Here is a 17,908-nt window from a genome sequence, read left to right as displayed (position 1 = left end):
ATTCCAAAGTAAGATAATGTTGTCCAGCTAGTGAAATGCCATTTCAACCCAAATACTCATTTGTTCATCGAGGAATGTTCTGACAAATACATGTAAGAGAAATATGCTAGTAGGGGATGGCTCCTTGCTCCTTTTCCAAAGTCTAACATCACTGTGTGCCACAGATAACTGAATAGAGGAGCACACGTTTTTAAAACGCGATTGTGGCTAACTGGTATACTACTCATGCATTGCGTTCAAGGGTGTGGTTGACATTGATACAATGCCGAGCATAAAGAGGAAGATCTTTAATCGATGCCATTTAAAATGGATACTGAGTCTGATTCCTCTTTCTCTCCACAAACACTCATCAGGAAAGAAGGGGTAAGTTTTGCTTTAGAACAAGGTCACTTTTACAGGCAAATAGATGGACAGACTATATGTCATGATGAAAATGATGAGTGAACTCTGTTTTAAAATGTCCCCCATGGGACCAACCATTAGATTTATTTGCTTGTACTACGGCATTGTCTACAAAAGAGCAATATTAAAATACAAACATCTCTCTTGGCAGGGGCAGCAACACATTCAGGCAAAGAGGAAAATTTCTATACATTTGTATTTAGCAATTGCTGCTCCATTCAAGATATTTTAAAGTAGGTGTTTAAGTAAGAAAAAAATAAGACATAACTCCTTTAAGAAATAAAATGTTGTAGAAAAGAATATTAATCAGATACTGTTATGTGAAAGGAAGATTATAAATGAAGGTTTTAACATGATCTCATTTTTATAAATGAAAAAATATGCAAATGCCAGACTTTCAATCCTCCCCCCAAAACTAAAAGAACAGGCTCCACAATGTTCATAGTGCTGATACCTGAGATGTGGAATGTGGGAGATTTTAAAATCTTTTCAATTCTTTTTAAAAAAATTTTCTATGAACATACCTTTCTATAATAAAATGTCCATAAAAGTTATAATTATATGTATATATCTGTGCACTTTTCTGTATGTCTTTTTAGGAGTCAGGTTTTTCCATTTCTAAATGTTTCTAGGTTTAATTAAAGTACACTCTCAGTGGAGATGAGAATTTAATGTGAAGGAGAATGAATAAATGGGATTTGAAAGGGAGAAGTATTGTACAGATACTTTCTCTCCTGAAAGCTGAACCATGTGGCCTAAGGCGATTTTTTTTTTTTCTTGGAGCCACATGAATTCAGGCAGGTAGAGTGAGCAGAGAAGGTTCTGGGAATACTCAGGGTATGTGGGCATCCCTTGCTTTCTCCCTGAGGAGTCCCATGAAGATAATAAAGTCAGAGAAAAACTGCCTTCCTGGGTTTCAACGTCTGAGCAAAAACTTCCTGAGTCATGGGAGTGGCTGTAGAGGTTTTGCAACAGCAGAAATATTGAGGGCAAAACAAAAGTTCTCTCCAAGAAGAAAAAGGGGGCGGGGATTAAATAGTAATTATTTCAGGTTGACACATGCATGATACTTAGCATATGACACCTACACTAAATTGCATATAAACTTCGTATTAAAACATCAATATTTACTTTTTAAAATAAAGTGTGATGTTTGAAGAAGGGAAAGCACATTTAGTTGACCATTGATCTTTCTTGATATGCAAGATTATCCAGCCCCTCTTCCCTCTCCTGACCCTCTCCATGATTCTCTCTTCCATAAGGTCAACAGAAAACAAGGAATATGCCACAGCTGTACGGCCCCACTGAGGCTATGCTGGTTTAATTGCATTGGTTTATACTGAGCGATCTAATCAAATCAAAGTGCAGGCTTTTAAAGCCTTTCATTTCTAAACTCCGAGTGCAGCAGTACATCAATTAATAAAAGTGAAGTATTTTTTTAACTGCATAGTACTTTTTAGTTTATAAAATGCTTTTATATTTTCTCATTTTATCTTCAAACCAACTCAATTTAAGTAGGTATTTCAAGTGTCCCTCTCTGGTTTTTCCGTGCTCAGAATCCATTCCTCCCACCTGTTCTGGTAACATACTTGTTTTCCTTTGATGGGGCATGCCTCCCCGACTTGCATGTGATTCAGAGGAGACTGACTTTATTTCCTCCACAGATCCAAGTGTGGGCATGTGACTAGGGCTTAACCAGTGTATTCCACCTCCCTGGCCACGGGGATTGGTTCACAGACAGACAAATGACTTAAATCTGTCCCACAGATGACATTCTGGGTTATTCCTGAAGTTGGTAAACCAAGGAGTTCTAAGCTGAAAGCTCCCGGTGATCACTGTGATGGGAAAGGCTGCCTCTAATGGTGCCAACCCAAAGGAAAGCAGAGCTGAGAGATGGAGGGGCACAATGTCCTGAGGAAGCTGTTCAGTACCGGAATCGGCCACACCTGAAGCCAGAGATACCCTTATACCTTTCAGTTACAAGATCCAGTAAGCCACTCCTATCCTTCATCCTGCTGGAGTTGAGTCTGTGTCACTCACAACCAAGAGTTCCAGCAGATGCAGTCTCTATTCTTCACCAACTCCGGGAAAAGCGGAGCCACTTGGTCCATGCAGCCCTACTCTGAGACACCACTGATTCCCTGAAGGCGGCTACCTGAATTGCCTTTTAGTACTTACAGGAAAATGAGTATTCTAGAAAGAGGTGGCGGATAAGTCATAATTCATGAAGTATGAGTTATCACAAACATATTAGCATCTATTAGCAGAGATCCACTCATTGAAGCCCTAAGTATTAGCAGGCAAGTTCGTAAGGGGATCAAATTCTGATTAGGCAAAACCCATTAGGTGTTAGAATACAGTTCCTAATCAATTCTGAGATATTTGCCTAATTTCTTAATCTTCTGAACCTGTCCTTATAAGCAGTAAGTATTAAGAAAATCAATATTTATTTTTTAAATAAAGCATGATGTTTGAAGAGGGCAAAGCACATTTTGTTGACCATACACCTTTCTTGATATGCAAGGCCAATATTTGTGATAATGCTCTCCTCCTCGAAGGGTTTCTGTAAAGACCTATGATACTATAATATAAAAAACTTAGCACACTGCTGGGCACAAAATACATTTTCTCAGTAAAAAGTAGTTTTTATTAATAACTTGGGATGCTTTTAGTAATGTAAAGAGTAGATACCCCCAGGAGGATAGTCTGATAGGATGCCCTGACCAACGAGAGGAGATATAAAATCACTAAAGAAGTCAAGAACGGAGTGGACCGCAGTTCACAGAAAGAAAGTAAGAAGGCTCGAAAGATGAATATACTAGAATCCACTGTTTTTCCTGGGGCCAGTACTGCCAAAGAATATTCTTTTAGATTTGGGGACAAACCTGGATAACCAACCATCCCAGTTTGACCTAGACCAATGTGTTTCCTGGAAGTGGAGACTTTGAGTGCTAAAACTAGTAAAGTCCTGGATAATCAGGAATGAACGGCTCACCTTACCAGCTACGACACTGCTACGTTTCCTGAGACATGAAAGCTCCACAGCCAGGAAGGGGAATTACCTACCGGGAAGGGCATGTGAACGCTCCATCGTCACCATGGAAGACCAACAGTTACCACACTACCACAGTCCAAGAAAACCAGTGCCCAGGGTGCCAGGCAGGGATTTTAGAGAGAGAGTGAAGCTGAGGACCATCAGTTCCCTTATTCTGTTTAATCCTTAAATGATTAACAACAAAAAATAACCTAAAATCATTTTTAACAGTCTCCTACTTCAATTATCAAGTGCTGAATTAAAATGGAATGCAAATGCTAAAATTTAACACACTGCTAAAAATGAACACGTCTAAAACATTAATAGCAACTCTAAATGATTTATAATGCCCTCTTGGGCATATTTTATGATTTATTGATGTCATTTTAGCTGCTCCATGGGTGACAGAGTCACCTCACTGTGTGTGTGCTCTGGTGGCTTCCTAGGCTATTCAGAAAACCACACCTTTACTGCATGTGCCAGGCTGCAGGTGACGTAGGAAAAAGTGAAGATGTTCATTTTTCTCATAAATCAGAGAACTGTGGGGTTAAAAGGGCTTTAAAACTGGTTGCTTCTTGTTTTCTCAACTTCATGCAGGGTCATACTGGAGCTATCCTCAATGAATATGAATTTCACAACCTCCCTTATTAATTTATAATGTCAGTCTTTGTTGATAAGAAATTTTTTTAGATCTAACCCCATTACCCTTTCTGCATCAAGAGAAGCCCACTTTCTGGAGAAAAAGCTCATGACTTCGTTGAAAGTTTACTTCCTTTCTTTGACCTAATAATGAATTTTTTTTCCCCAAATCTTTCTGCCTGTCCCACAGATATTACTGCCCAGCCCTCCACTTTATGAGTTACTTCTAGTCTCTCAACAGGTTTTCTAACACTCGTTTTTGGTTACCCAGTCTACTCTAATCAAAGTTGAATTTGTCTTTTATTTCTTTCTTTCCTGACACTGTCCTCCCTCTCCAGAGACTGAAAGATCTCATCCTGTCCCCTGGAATGGCCAGCCTTTGTTGTCATCACCTGTCCACTGACACACGTCTAGACACACATCTAAATAGCGATGACACAGGCCTATAATTGTGGGAAATGCCCACTGTTTAATGATGCCCATTCCCCCCTTCAAAACTCCAAACCCCTCAAAATAGGAATGTTGGGATACGGCGAGCATTCTGAGAGCCCATCAAATTAAATCATGTTGACAACTGCCTGTCTCCTGATTTGATGTTATAATCCAGACCCAGACCCAGTTCTGTGTAGTATTAATAAACTAGAAAATAAGCAAGCAAGCAAACAGAAAGAAACAACAACAACAACAAACACCCAACCCTCAGAGTCTTTTACTCTGTGTTTATTTTTCTGAATCCAGTCTGTGATTTACTTTGTGAACTCCCGTTCATTGTTGCTGACTCACGGTCACTGTATTTTTTTCACCGTAGACATAGTCACTTCTTATCTTATTTTGGTGACATCTGTTTTTCCTCACTATGTTACAACACTGTAATTATGTAGGCAGGGCCCAATGATCCTAAAATACAGTATGTAATTGCTGAAGTTAAAACTCTGGCAAACAATTCACCGCAGGAGCCAAAGGCTAAATAGAGGCATGGTATATAAATTTGCCACATTTCTTCTTTATATCAGACATTGAGAAGAGGTGATCACGCTTATGAAGATATTAGTACATGATGGTTACTCAATATGCACCTGTTTATTGAGTGACTGTATATGATGAAGCACCTGCCTGGTTGTAGATGTCTAGTGAGTACCAGGCCAGGCCTGGTAGTGAATAACAGGTACCAATTGAGGGTTGGTAGCTTGGATTAGGTTGACTGGGACCTCTCACTTGAGTAGTGGGAGCTATCAGTTGGGATCCCTGGGGAGAGGCTCTGAGATGGTTAGGAGTACAAAATGTTTACTGTACTGGAGAGTAACATTTGCGTAAACAAAAAGGAGAGAGTAGGATTGGGCATGGGAAGCTGTGCCACCATGATACCTAACTGACAAAGTCTCTGCCAGTCCAACGAGGAGCTATGAGTAAAGAATGGCCATAGAGGGATTGGCACTAGGGGAGGTGGCCAGGCCTGGGGGCCCGAGAAGGGTTTGGCCTGGGCCCCAAAGCTGAAGCAGACCTTAAGGAGTTAACAGCTGGACGTGTCAGCTAAGCCCCATTCTTGATGCTGGGCAGCACATTCTTTCTTCAACAGGAGTCTGAGAGATCCATCTCTGTGTCTGCTGCATAGGCCAAGACAAAAAAAGTACGGGGGAGCCAACGGTCCGAATTAAGTACACGGAGCCAAGAATTCTAAACTTAGTGAAATGGGTTCCAACCAAATGAAGGTCAGGATTTAAAAAGGTGGGTAGCCCGGGTTATAGCTCAGGAATGACCTGAGCATGAAGTCTGACACCAGCTGGAATTTAAGACTTTCTTTTATGCGCAAGAAAAGCCACAGGCATGGATGGGTCATTCTGTTCTGAAACTGTCAGGGCTGTGATGTAGAATTAAAACCACATAAAACATTCCATAGCTATCTCTGCTTTAAGTAGGGACATGACCTGAACACTTTGGGGAACATATACCATTTCTTCCACATTCTGCTGCTTAGTAGGAAAAGCCAAATGGGCATAGATACCACAGTCACACACACATGAATGAAGTCGGGGATGGTGGCTAAGGAGGCAGGCTCTGGAATGAGCTAATCGATCGAAGCCCCAAAATGACCACTTCAAGTTCTGTGACCTTGAGAAAGCTATTTATCCTCACAATCTTGGCTTATTATATGCAATACAGGGACAAAAAATAGTATCCATCACATAGAGCTGTTGTTCAGGTGAAACCCTTGTAACTCAAAGTGTGAGTCCTCGATGGGCAATGCCACCATCACCCAGGAGCTTGTTAGAAAAGTAGCCTATCGAGCCCCATGCTAGACCTGTGGAATCAGAATCTACATTTTCACAAGACCCCCAGGTGGAAAAGCACTGGGTTACTGTTACAATGTACCTCAAACACTTACTGCAGTGTTCAGCATATAGTAACCACACGACAGATATTACTTGTTATTATTTCTGTTGTTATAATTGTTGCTATTTTCATCTTGAATCATCTTGGGCAGGCACATCACTTAAGAACCTGAGCTTCCTAATCTGCAAAATGGGGATCATGACTCCATCCAACTGCCTGAAGGCCAGATCATCTTTCAAAGTCCTTCGGAATTTAGGAGATGTCTATGACTCCATCATGATCACAGAAAGGTAATGGCTAGGATTTGACCGCATTTCCTCTGTGTCAGGTGCTGTTCTGGGGTCCTTGACCTTTTTCATCTTATTTAATTATCCAACAATGCTATGAGATGGGTACTATTTTTAATGCCTATTTTACAGATGAATAAACTGAAGCATGGAGGAACCAAATAACTTGCTCAGTAAAACACACAGGGGTAGAGTCAGAATGTGAACTTTGGCAGTCTGACGTGACAATTCACACTCTTCTCCTTGCCACTCTTCTGTCCCCGTAGCCAGGCCATCAAAGAGAGGGTTAAACCAAACCAAACTAACTCCAACACAATCAGGAGGATTAGATGCAGCCTTTAACACATCATGGCTACCACAGGCAATATTCAGGCTCTGGGTTCTCAAATCTGCCCGCACATTAGAGTATTTTTAAAAGAGTGGAGATTTTTTAGAAATACAGACTTCTTAAGTCTCATGCCTACAGATTTCGTTTCAGTAGTTTAGAAGTGGGGCTCAAGTTTATTTTTTTCCCCCAAGCTCTTAGAGACTAATCTGATGCAGTCAAGACTGAGAATGCATGGGAACGTGGGTTAACAAGCCACCACTTCTGTGTCCAGGATGTAGTAAGTCAAACTTCTTTCTGAAGTAATTGGAAGGAATAAGGAGGCAAGGAAGGAAGAGGGAAAGGGGGGAATAGAGAAAGGGAGGGGAAGAGATTAGTTGGTGATGGAGGGACAAGCAATGCTCCCTAACTCCCGCAAAACACATCCTTGTGTCTAAGTGGTTTCCCTGAATGAATCGTAAAATGGAATCATGCATCTCCTGAACCGCTATTACTTGGGGGTTGTTTAATGGCACTTGAGTAGGAAATATCTTGCTACCATTCAATGGAGGAATCTATTTCACCGTACTTCCATGAGGGAGAAAACTCTTTTAGCCAAAAGAAGGTGAACAGAACCCTCCACATCACCTGGAACAACAGTGGGAGTACTGTGCCACTGCTAGAAGAGAGAAGGTGGATGTGGGACAGTGCTTGGAGGAGAAGGAGAGAATGGAGGGACTGGCACAGACCCCAGAGTTGCTCCCAGGTACATAAGTAGAGTAGGAGATTAGTATTTTCTAGAGCATTCCACACTCAAGCAGATCTACAGAAACAACTGGTAAGGCCTGGACTTGAAGCAAAATTAGCCATGACATACATAGAGCCAGAGAACAGTCTGAAAATAGCAATATGGGCCCATCCCATCACAGAGAGCCTGGGACACTGACGACCATGGACTGTGGTTGCAGAATAGAAGAGCCCAGGAGAACAGATACCCTAACAGAAAATATTCCCTGAGCCATATATGCAGAGGAGGGAGAGAATTGGGTTAAATTCCACTTTAAAATAGCGGGATGTTTGGGGGCGCCTGGGTGGCGCAGTCGTTAAGCATCTGCCTTCGGCTCAGGGCGTGATCCCGGCGTTACGGGATCGAGCCCCACATCAGGCTCCTCTGCTAGGAGCCTGCTTCTTCCTCTCACACTCCCCCTGCTGTGTTCCCTCTCTCACTGGCTGTCTCTCTGTCAAATAAATAAATAAAATCTTTAAAAAATAAAAATAAAAAAAATAAAATAGCGGGATGTTTGTTATCTATATTGATGCTGAACTTGATCATCAGTTTTAACTCCAGGGTTTGGTTTCAATTATTCTCAAAAACTTATTTTATTATCTTTGTAAAGCCCTCAGTTAAAAAGATTCTCAAAAATATCATACCTGGGAAAAATAAACCCAAGCTGAACGTTATGATAGGGTTCTCTGCCTCAAGCTTTATTTTGCTCTCAGTGTAACACATTACATGGCCATCCCTCAGAAGCAATGGAAAGATAACAGGTTAGCAAGCAATGTGAAAGGAATCATTCTTTCCGTGAATAGGGTATTTTGAACTGAAAAAGATGGCGTAACGTACCAGACAACAACATACACGTGAAGAATCCTAGATTTGAATGGAGTGAAATTAATAGCTGAAATGAGGAAGCACTTAAGAACAAATGATTATTTATAAATAAAGCTGTAATTAACATTTATCCTTAAATAAAATATCGCAAATTTTACTTCCCTTGTTACTTCACAACCCAGAGCTCTGCAGGGACACACCAGCTACAAGGGACTAACCACGGCAGTGAATAATTCATGTGGAATATAGAGCCATAGATAAAAACAGAAGAGCAGTTGATTGGTTTTTTTCCAAGACATTGTTAATGTTACATTACATTTTATTGAACCAACCTCAAAAAATAACAGAGCCTGAACATTATTATCCCCGTTATTACCTTTCCTTTCCAAGTGCCATATCTTGTTCTCTCTTGAGTTGATACATTCTGATTACTTTTGCTTACTTTAGAGATTTGCTTTTTCTTGTGAAAAATGCTTGACTAGAACCTCTCATATTCGAATTTCTTCAAGTTATAACCACTTGCTATCAAACTTAAACAATCTCCCTTATCTTATTGGAATCCATTCGTTCATTTCCAACCTACACCTTCCATTTAATATATGGAAGTGTTCTTTAGTGCCCTTTCTCTCTACCTACAAAGGACAAATGTATCTTTCATTAGTCACAGTCATGGTGACACCCCCACATCACCCAGGGAATCAGGACAGCTGACAAAATGTCTGTGCAAATACAGCTACAGAAGAATTGAGTGTGACCGGAAAGATTCTGTGGGTCTGGTTCACCTTGGATTAAGCAAGGGAACTGGTTTCCAGGACCTTGAAAACAGCTGTGATAGAGCAGACAGTCCATTTAGTGAGAGTCACAGATGTGGGGCCTGGTTTGGGCTAGTTGCCTCTTTTCATTTCCAGAAATGCTTCAACAGCCAATATCGCCCTGCGTTTCCTATCAGGCTTATTATTGTCTGTTGGAACCCTGTCATGCACCCCAGTGTATGAATCCAGCAATGCACCAAGTGTTTCTTTCATCTGGGTTTTTGTTTTATGGTTTTGTTTTTGTTTTTGAGTTTTGTTTTTTTTTTTGACGTTTTGTTTTGTTTCATTTTTGGCTATTGTTCAGGGAAACTAAAATCAGAGCTCCTTATGTTCAGCCTTAAGCTGCTATGCTTTTCTTCCCTATCTTCGTTTTAAAAACAATTTTTTTTAAACCAAAAACCCAACATATTCCAAAAGACGAGTTTATGTTTTGAAATGGTTTCTCAAACCACAGAATATACAAATTGGAGTCGAATGTATCTTTGTCAGTTGTAGAAACTGCTTTGGTTTAACAGGGAAAACTTGGGGTGGGCTTTGGACAAGGAAAGTCATGTCAGGTCCAGTCCCTCCCACTTTGTGCTCCTTCTCTCCCTAACCTTTCATCATGAGGTGCTAATAAATTAATAAACAAATAAAGCAAGCAAACATCTTAGTCCATTCAAGCTGCTGTCGTAAAAATACTGTAGACTGGATGGCTTAAACATCACACGTTTATTTCTCATCATTCCGGAGGCTGAGAAGTCCAAGATCAAGGAGCCTACGGACTTGGTGTCTGGTGAGAGCCCACTTCCTGGTTCACTGAATGATCATCTTTTCACTGTGTCCTCACAGTGGCACAAGGGACAAAAGTTCTCGGAGGTCTCTTTGATGAAGATGCTAATCCTACTCATGACCTAATCACCTGCCAAAGACCCTGCCTCCTGATACCATCACACGGGGGGTTAGGATTCCAACACAGGAATTGAGGGGTGGGGGTGCAGGACACAAGCATTCTGTCCATAACCCAACAGGTAACCAGAGTTGCTAGGGTCTTATTTCATAGACTGTTGAATAGCAGCCAGCTGTGTCCCAGGAGGGTTCCTGATGCCAAACTCAATGTCCATTTTAACAGGAAAGCAGTTTACGTCTTAGATTCCCTGCCCTCCCCCCTTAAGTACAGAAATTGCAGGATTCCAAATAGTCTCAGAAGGGAATCCTGCTTGTTCCTATTTCACTACTTTGCAACTCTGGAACTAAATGGGCCCTCTTAAAGCTGATGCAATTAATGACAGTTTCTGAAGCTGGTGGGCAGAGAACACGGAGGCACACCAAAGGTATACAAAGTTGTAGCTGAGGCTTGGACAGCCTGGAGTGGCTTCCTCTGCCTGATGCTGCTATTTCTGCTGGTGCTTAAGTGGGGTCCCAAGTGATGGGCTGAGGCTGGGCTCTGCTAATACACCATCTGCCCAGGCTACAGTGGTTTTTGTAGGTTCCATGGAGGGAGATTCCAATCTCTTAGTGCTTAGCTCAGCCAAGAAACTCCATACCGACTTTCCTGGGCTTCCTACTCCGGCTCCTTAGATTTCCCTCCCTGGCCTTTTCCCCATGTCAGGAGTTTTGTCCCAGATGCTGGTGCCAGGAACTTCATGGACCCCAAAAAACCAGACCTCTTACTTGTCCCCGCTTAGAAGTAGAGCCTCTTTCTACTTTCAGATTCCAGCCTAGGTTCAGATCCTATCATCAAATGAGTGAAAAGGGAGGAAAAACTGAACCAATTGTTATTACAGGGTTAGGTACAAGGCAGTCATTGACTTTTATGCATAATGCTTTTTTGAAAAGGCGAGTAGCAAGCCAAATGTGAGAATTTTGAAAGACTTCCTGGGATCCATTTCCTGTGTGCTAAAAATGCATTTAATAATATATTCATATATACTAGTGGTGAAAGTCGTTGCTGCTAATGGTAAGGAAATGGGGGGGCAAAGTCAGAAAACAGTTGTTTTTCATAAGACAACACACAGAACATTATGACTCTTTAAAATATGACCATTTATAGATTTCAAAATATAAAAACAAAAAAATTTAAGAATAAATACTACTTTGAGATCAAACAAAAAAAGCTTTGCAGAGAAGAAGTAAACCACATACAGACTCAGAAAAAGAAGGGCTTCAGAATTATCAGCAACAACACTAGAAGCCAGAGGCAATGGAGAAATGCTTTCTAGTTTTTGAGGGAACTAGTTTCCAAATTAGAAATCTGCTCTCAATCAAACTCATATGTCTTGCTGTAGAATCAAGATACCTTTAGGCATACAAGGTACATTGGCAAGGTTAAGCTAATACAGCAGAAGTTACTCTAGACAGTTGCTATAGTTAAATGTTTGTGTCTCCTCCACCCCCAAATTCGTATGTTGAAATTCTAACCCTCAACGGATGGTACTAGAAGGGGGTGCTTTTGGGAGCGCCGAGGTCATGAGGTGGAGCCCTCATGAATGAGACTGACGCCTTTCTAAAAGAGACCCAAGAAAGTTCCCTTGTCCCTTGTACCATGTAAGACCAGCCGTAAGAGGACACTCACCAGAACCTGGCCATGCTGGAGCCCCAATCTTGGACTTCCAGCCTCAAGAACTGCGAGAGATCAATGTCTGTTGGCTTTAAGAGTGTGGTTTTCTGTGATAGCAGCCCAAACTGACTAAGACACCAAATTAAGCCAACAGGGCTAGTTATGAGATAGAGAGAGCTCAGAGACTGGGAGAAGACGGACCACACTTCCAGGACTGACACCCCAGCACAGACCTGCCCGCCGAGGGAGTCAGTGCCTCGGACAGAAGCCACTAAATCAGGACGCAGCTGTCACAGGTGCCAGTTCCAACCTCTGCCTCTGCCCTCATCAGGAGGCTGCAAAATCAGATGCCTCAGTCCCACTCTGGACTCCAGACACCTGCTGGGCTGCCACACCCAGCTATGCACCTGCCAAGTAGAAGTCTTGGCCTTGATGTTCTCCCAAGTCATACAGCTCTGGATCCAGATTCTGACTCCAGCACAGGTGCAGCTGACTGGCAGAATCAAAACCACATGCCTGTAAGCTAACAACTGGAAAGTGACCTAAAACATGTTCTTTGTCAAGAATACAGAATTTTGGGGCACCTGGGTGGCTCAGTTGGTTAAGTGTCTGCCTTCGGCTCGGGTCTTGATCTAAAGGTCCTGGGATCAAACCCCATGTCAGGCTCTCTACTCGGCGGGGAGCCTGCTTCTCCCTCTCCCTTTTCCTGCTGTTCCCTCTGCTTGTGCGCTCTCTCTGTCAAATAAATAAATAAAATCTTAAAAAAAAAAAAAAGAATATAGAATTTATAATGCGGGAAACTCTTAAAACAATGGGAAAGGGGTGTTCAAAAATGTGGGACAGCCGAAATGGCAAATGACCACTGCACACACACTTAATACTTCTGCCTCTTACAGACTCTCCTAGGAAGCAACCAGGAGATACTACTGGTGTTTCAGCACCAAACAAGGGAATGAATCCAGAAAAAGAGAGAGAGAAAATCAGGAAACAGGAGATCTAACACAAGGAGGCAGGCAAAAGAAGTTCCCAAGATGATGATGAAGGCCAAGTCCAGTGTGAGCAGGAAGATAAAGTCTGCACAGAGGGATGGGAATGGGGAAAGGGAAGAATCTGCTAGATTACCTGATGCTTTCAACTCTTATCGAAGTATCCACAGAATTAGATAGGCACAGAGAACACTGAACAATGGGGGTAGGGGCGGGGAGGAGGGCAGGGAAGGCACGCATTTACCCTAAGAAAATAAAAAGATATTTAAGAAAGGATATATGATCTTAGTGTGCTACATGTCTCAGACATGAACAGGACCTGCACAGGCATGGTAGTGTAAACCTTCCTTACTGATGATGGAAGGAGGACTTACCTGTATCCAGCGGCCGGGGTACGAAGGGGGAGGATGCAGTGGAAGGGAGAACACAGTGGGGTATAAGCCCTAACTCGTCATCTTCTACTTTAGGAAGCCAAACATGGTATCTAACATTTAAAAACCAAGAAAGAGTAATATATGCACGTCACTGAGAATGTGTAAATAAATACCACAAGAAAGTGGTTTTTCAAAATTTTTTACTATTATTTTAAGAAAGTTTTTTTCTTTAGAGTCGAAAATTTTTGCCTTGAGGGCACAGAATATTGGGAGTAGGAAAAGGTGAAGATTGCTATTTTCCATCATAAGCCTGACAGCATTATTTCACTTCTGAAGTCATGTATATACATACATACATATGTATGTATACACACTTATACATATATGCTCAGACATATTAATTAAAAATTTTAAATTAAATGTAGGGAAAAACAACTCTTGTGGTTCAGTTGTAGCCTTCCTCTTAAGATTCATGTGTCTGCTGTCTCAGATTCTCTCCTCTTTCTGTGGCACACCTGCTCATTCTATAAACCATTCTCTCCTCCTGTCAAGATGACAAACTACATTAGCCACTGGCTCCTTCCTGAAAATCAACCCTAGAGAAACTACAGAAGCCACAGGGAAACTTGAATTTGAGGAACTAACAACAAAGAATAAAATAAAATAAAACACTATGAAAAGCCCCTGGGAAGACTGCAGACTCGGGAAATGGATGGGGGGCAGGAACAGGGCAGGGGGTTGGGGGAGAACGGCTTCAGCCTGGGGGAAGGCAGCCAGAGGAGGACAACTTTCTGTTCTGCTCTTGCTTCTCCCTACATGGACAAACACAGTGTGTCGATCGCCACGGAAACTGGCAGCAACAGCTGAGGCTGCAGAGGTCAGCAGGGTACAAGGAGGGCAGCCCAAAAGCCCTGTGGGAGTAAGCAGGGATGAAAATAGGGAATGTGTACTGCCCAGCTACCCTTGGGTATTCACCACTGGACCCCTCCCACACTAAATCCCCGGGACAAGGAGAGCAAATCTATCTGGTATGTTTCTAGAGTCCAGAGGCTGTTTCCCATTTAAATGGGAAATACACATTAGAAAAGTTATTTCTGGATGGCGGGCAAATGGGAATGATCACCAACAGCTCTGTGGCTCCTGAGGCTCTCTTCCCTGGCTCTAATTCACCTACAGGTACATCAGTTAGAGTCTGGGCTGTAGCCATTTCCCAGCCCATAACCATGTTTAGCAACTGAGAGTCAAAGGGAGGAGAGGTTCTTGGGACCAAAAAAACATACACACAAAAACAAAACGAAACAAAAAACAGAAATCCATGTAAGGACTACAACTACTATATAAGAAAGACAGCAAACTCAAAGGTATAGACCATCTGAATCAGAATTATGAGAGGAGATGGACTGAGAAATTAAAGTAATGATGATAAATATATTAAGAAGTTAAGGCCTGGGGCGCCTGGGTGGCACAGCGGTTAAGCGTCTGCCTTCGGCTCAGGGTGTGATCCCGGCGTTATGGGATCGAACCCCACATCAGGCTCCTCTGCTATGAGCCTGCTTCTTCCTCTCCCACTCCCCCTGCCTGTGTTCCCTCTCTCACTGGCTGTCTCTCTCTCTGTCGAATAAATAAATAAAATCTTTAAAAAAAAAAAAAAAAAGAAGAAGTTAAGGCCTGATGTCAGCAATATGAAGTTAAGAACAGGAAAACATTTAAAAGGGACCAAATGGAGTGTAAGGTACGAAATATATACTAACTGAAGTGACTAAAACAGTAGTTAAGACATAAAGCAAGATGGTGATGAATAAATCAGTGATGAATAAATCAGTGAGTTGAAAGATCAGATGGACAGGGGCACCTGGTTCAGTAGGTTAAGTGTCCGACTCTTGATTTCGGCTCAGGTCATGATTTCAGGGTGGTGAGACAGAGCCCCGCATCGGGCTCCGCGCTTAAGATTCTCTCTCCATCTCCCTCTGCCCCTCCCCACACACACGCACATGCACACACACTCTCTCTCTCAAACGAATAAACAAATCTTTAAAAAAGAAAAGAAAAGAAAGAAAGATCAGATGGACAAGCTCTCCTAGAGGTCAGCAGAAAAGGGTAAAGAGAGAAAATACAGAAGAAAGCTAGCAGATGTGGACAGTGGGAGCAAGAATGCTAACCCCTATGAGCAGTGGCTTTCTGTCCACTTGGCTAGGCTGAATCCAGTTTCCCCAGACTCCATTTCCCATGCATTTCCATTGAGGTGGGCCATAAGCCAGGTCCCTGTGAAAAGTGTGAAGGGCACTCTCACTAACCTGCTAGCTCACCTCCTTGGTGCAAAGCAGCCGTGGAGTCTCCTCCAACCTCTGCAACTTGCATAGATCCTCACTAAAGCTTCACTGACTCCCAGACCAGGTGTGTGTTTGGCAATCGTGATAAAAGGCTCTGGTTTCTGTAAGAAACATACAATCAAGGTTAGATGCAACAAGAAGTAACAGGAGTTTCCGTCTGTGAGCTCATGAGTTCCAGCATGTCTTGCCACCTTTACTTCCATCTTCTGTTCTCAATCTCCTGATCTACAGTGTGAAAGCTCCAGCACTGGACACAAAGGCCACACCCTTGCAGAGACTGTTTGGTCAGTGTTGACACTTCATAAGGTCAAATCCCTGCAATACATGTATTCCCGTTTCCCACTCCTAGCGTACCGATGTCATCTCAAATTTTCGTTCTAGCTTGTTTTGGATATATTTGTAAACCCATTCTTTTTCTCACTTTGGTCCTTAATAAAAACATAAACTTTGCCAAGCAAGTGTATCACCTTTCCCATATTTCTTGAATTTTAAGTGCTGCTTGCAATAACTGTTTTCAGTATAACATCCCTCTCAGTCTTATCTGGAAAAATATATATACATATATATATTTATATATTTGTGTATATATATATTTAAGCCATCACATTGGAAAGACAATTTGGCTAAATATAAAACTCAAGGTTCAAATTTATTTTCCTTTAATATTTAAAAAGTATTTTTCCATTTGTCATCTTGTGCCCACTGTTCAACCTGATTCTTATTCTCATTAATGATCTCTTCATATTCTCTGGAAGCTTTTAGAATTCTTTCCTTACCTTTGATGTTCTTAAGTTTTATTCTGATGGTTCTTGGTTTGGGGTTTTCCTTATCTCTTTTTAATTTGTCCTCTCTTTCTGTATTTGGGTACAACAGAGTTCAATTTGAGAAGCAGAACCATTACAACATGGGTGTGTGTATGTACAAGAACAGTTATATATATATACACACACACACACACAAGTTCACTAAATTACTTGTCTAGTTAGGAGAAATATACAGATGTTGATAAGTTTAAGAAATTAATAAGAACAAGGGCGTCTGAGTGGCTTAATTAAAAAATTAAGCATCTGCCTTTGGCTTAGGTCATGATCTCAGGGTCCTGGGATCAAGCCCATATCGGGCTCCCTAATCAGCAGGGAGTCTGCTTCTCCCTCTGCCTCTGCCCCTCCCCCTGCTTGTGCGCATGTGTGCGCTCTCTCTCTCAAATAAATGAATAAAATCTTTAGGAAAAAAAAGAAATTAATAAGAACAAGTAAACACGAGTAGAGATCTGAAAGGCAACCACACTCGAACAAAAACAGAATAGTTTTTTGACTCAACAGAAAACAACAAGAAAATGCAGTAATTGAAAATAAGAGATATGGTAGGAGAAGTAATTTCTAATACAAAAGCAATCACAAAAAAATGTAAATGGAGTTAACTCACAAGTAAAACAAGTACTCTACTAATAGTATTAAGAAATAAAAACAGGGGCGCCTATGTGGCTCAGTCAGTTAAGCATCAGCCTTCAGCTCAGGGTATGATCCCAGGGTCCTGGGATGGAGCCCAACATCTGGCTCCCTGCTCAGCGGGAAGTCTGCTTCTCTTTCTCCCTCTGCCACTCCCCCTGCTCATGCTCTCTCTCTCTATCAAAATAAATTAATAAAAATCTTTAAAAAAAAGAAAGAAAAACAAAATCCAAAAATATATTGTCTATGAGAAACATTCATAAAACCCAAAGACACACAAAAAAACAGCAAAGATAGTAGCTGACAAAAAAAGAAGTTGCGATAAAAGGTAAACAAAACAATAAGTGAGAAGATATAATCATCACAAATATATATGGACCTAATAATAGGTTACAGTAACTGACAGCATACAGAGAGAAACATAAAAATAATTGTAATTTTTAACACCCAATTATCAGAAATGCATTAAGAAAACAAAAATTAAGTAGATTTTTATCTAAATAGTATAATCAGTAGGCTTATACTATTAATTATACTGTTCAGATCTCTGATAGGTATGTTCTGATGGTATGCTGTGTATAACATGTATCTTTTGATATATACATGCCATAATAGTTCATGCAACAAATAGCAAATAAACATTTTTAGAAACATACACATATTAACATGAATGTATCATGTCTACAGGAAAACTCAATAAACTCACCAGGAACAATGTCTTGTATATTATATCTTCCAAACGTAATGAAATAATATTAGAAATAAATAACAGAATTTCTTTATATGTCTCATTTTGAAAATACCACATTA

The 17,908-nt window shown here is 41.2% G+C and overlaps 1 protein-coding gene across 1 annotated transcript in view; it reads right to left on the bottom strand.

The window, feature by feature from the left end:
- The window catches only part of MEGF10 (multiple EGF like domains 10), a 343,436-nt gene that overhangs the window by 233,219 nt on the left and 92,309 nt on the right, over positions 1–17,908 (bottom strand). Inside the window, exon 4 of the mRNA XM_048221243.2 lies at positions 15,615–15,751. The gene's annotated coding sequence lies outside the window, so the exon portion shown is untranslated. The remainder of the gene's footprint in view (positions 1–15,614; positions 15,752–17,908) is intronic.

Source organism: Ursus arctos, unplaced genomic scaffold (assembly GCF_023065955.2).
Source record: "Ursus arctos isolate Adak ecotype North America unplaced genomic scaffold, UrsArc2.0 scaffold_5, whole genome shotgun sequence".
Classification (NCBI taxonomy): Eukaryota; Metazoa; Chordata; class Mammalia; order Carnivora; family Ursidae; genus Ursus; species Ursus arctos.
Note: the sequence above shows the minus strand (reverse complement) of the source record. Positions and strands in the feature narration are given on the sequence as shown.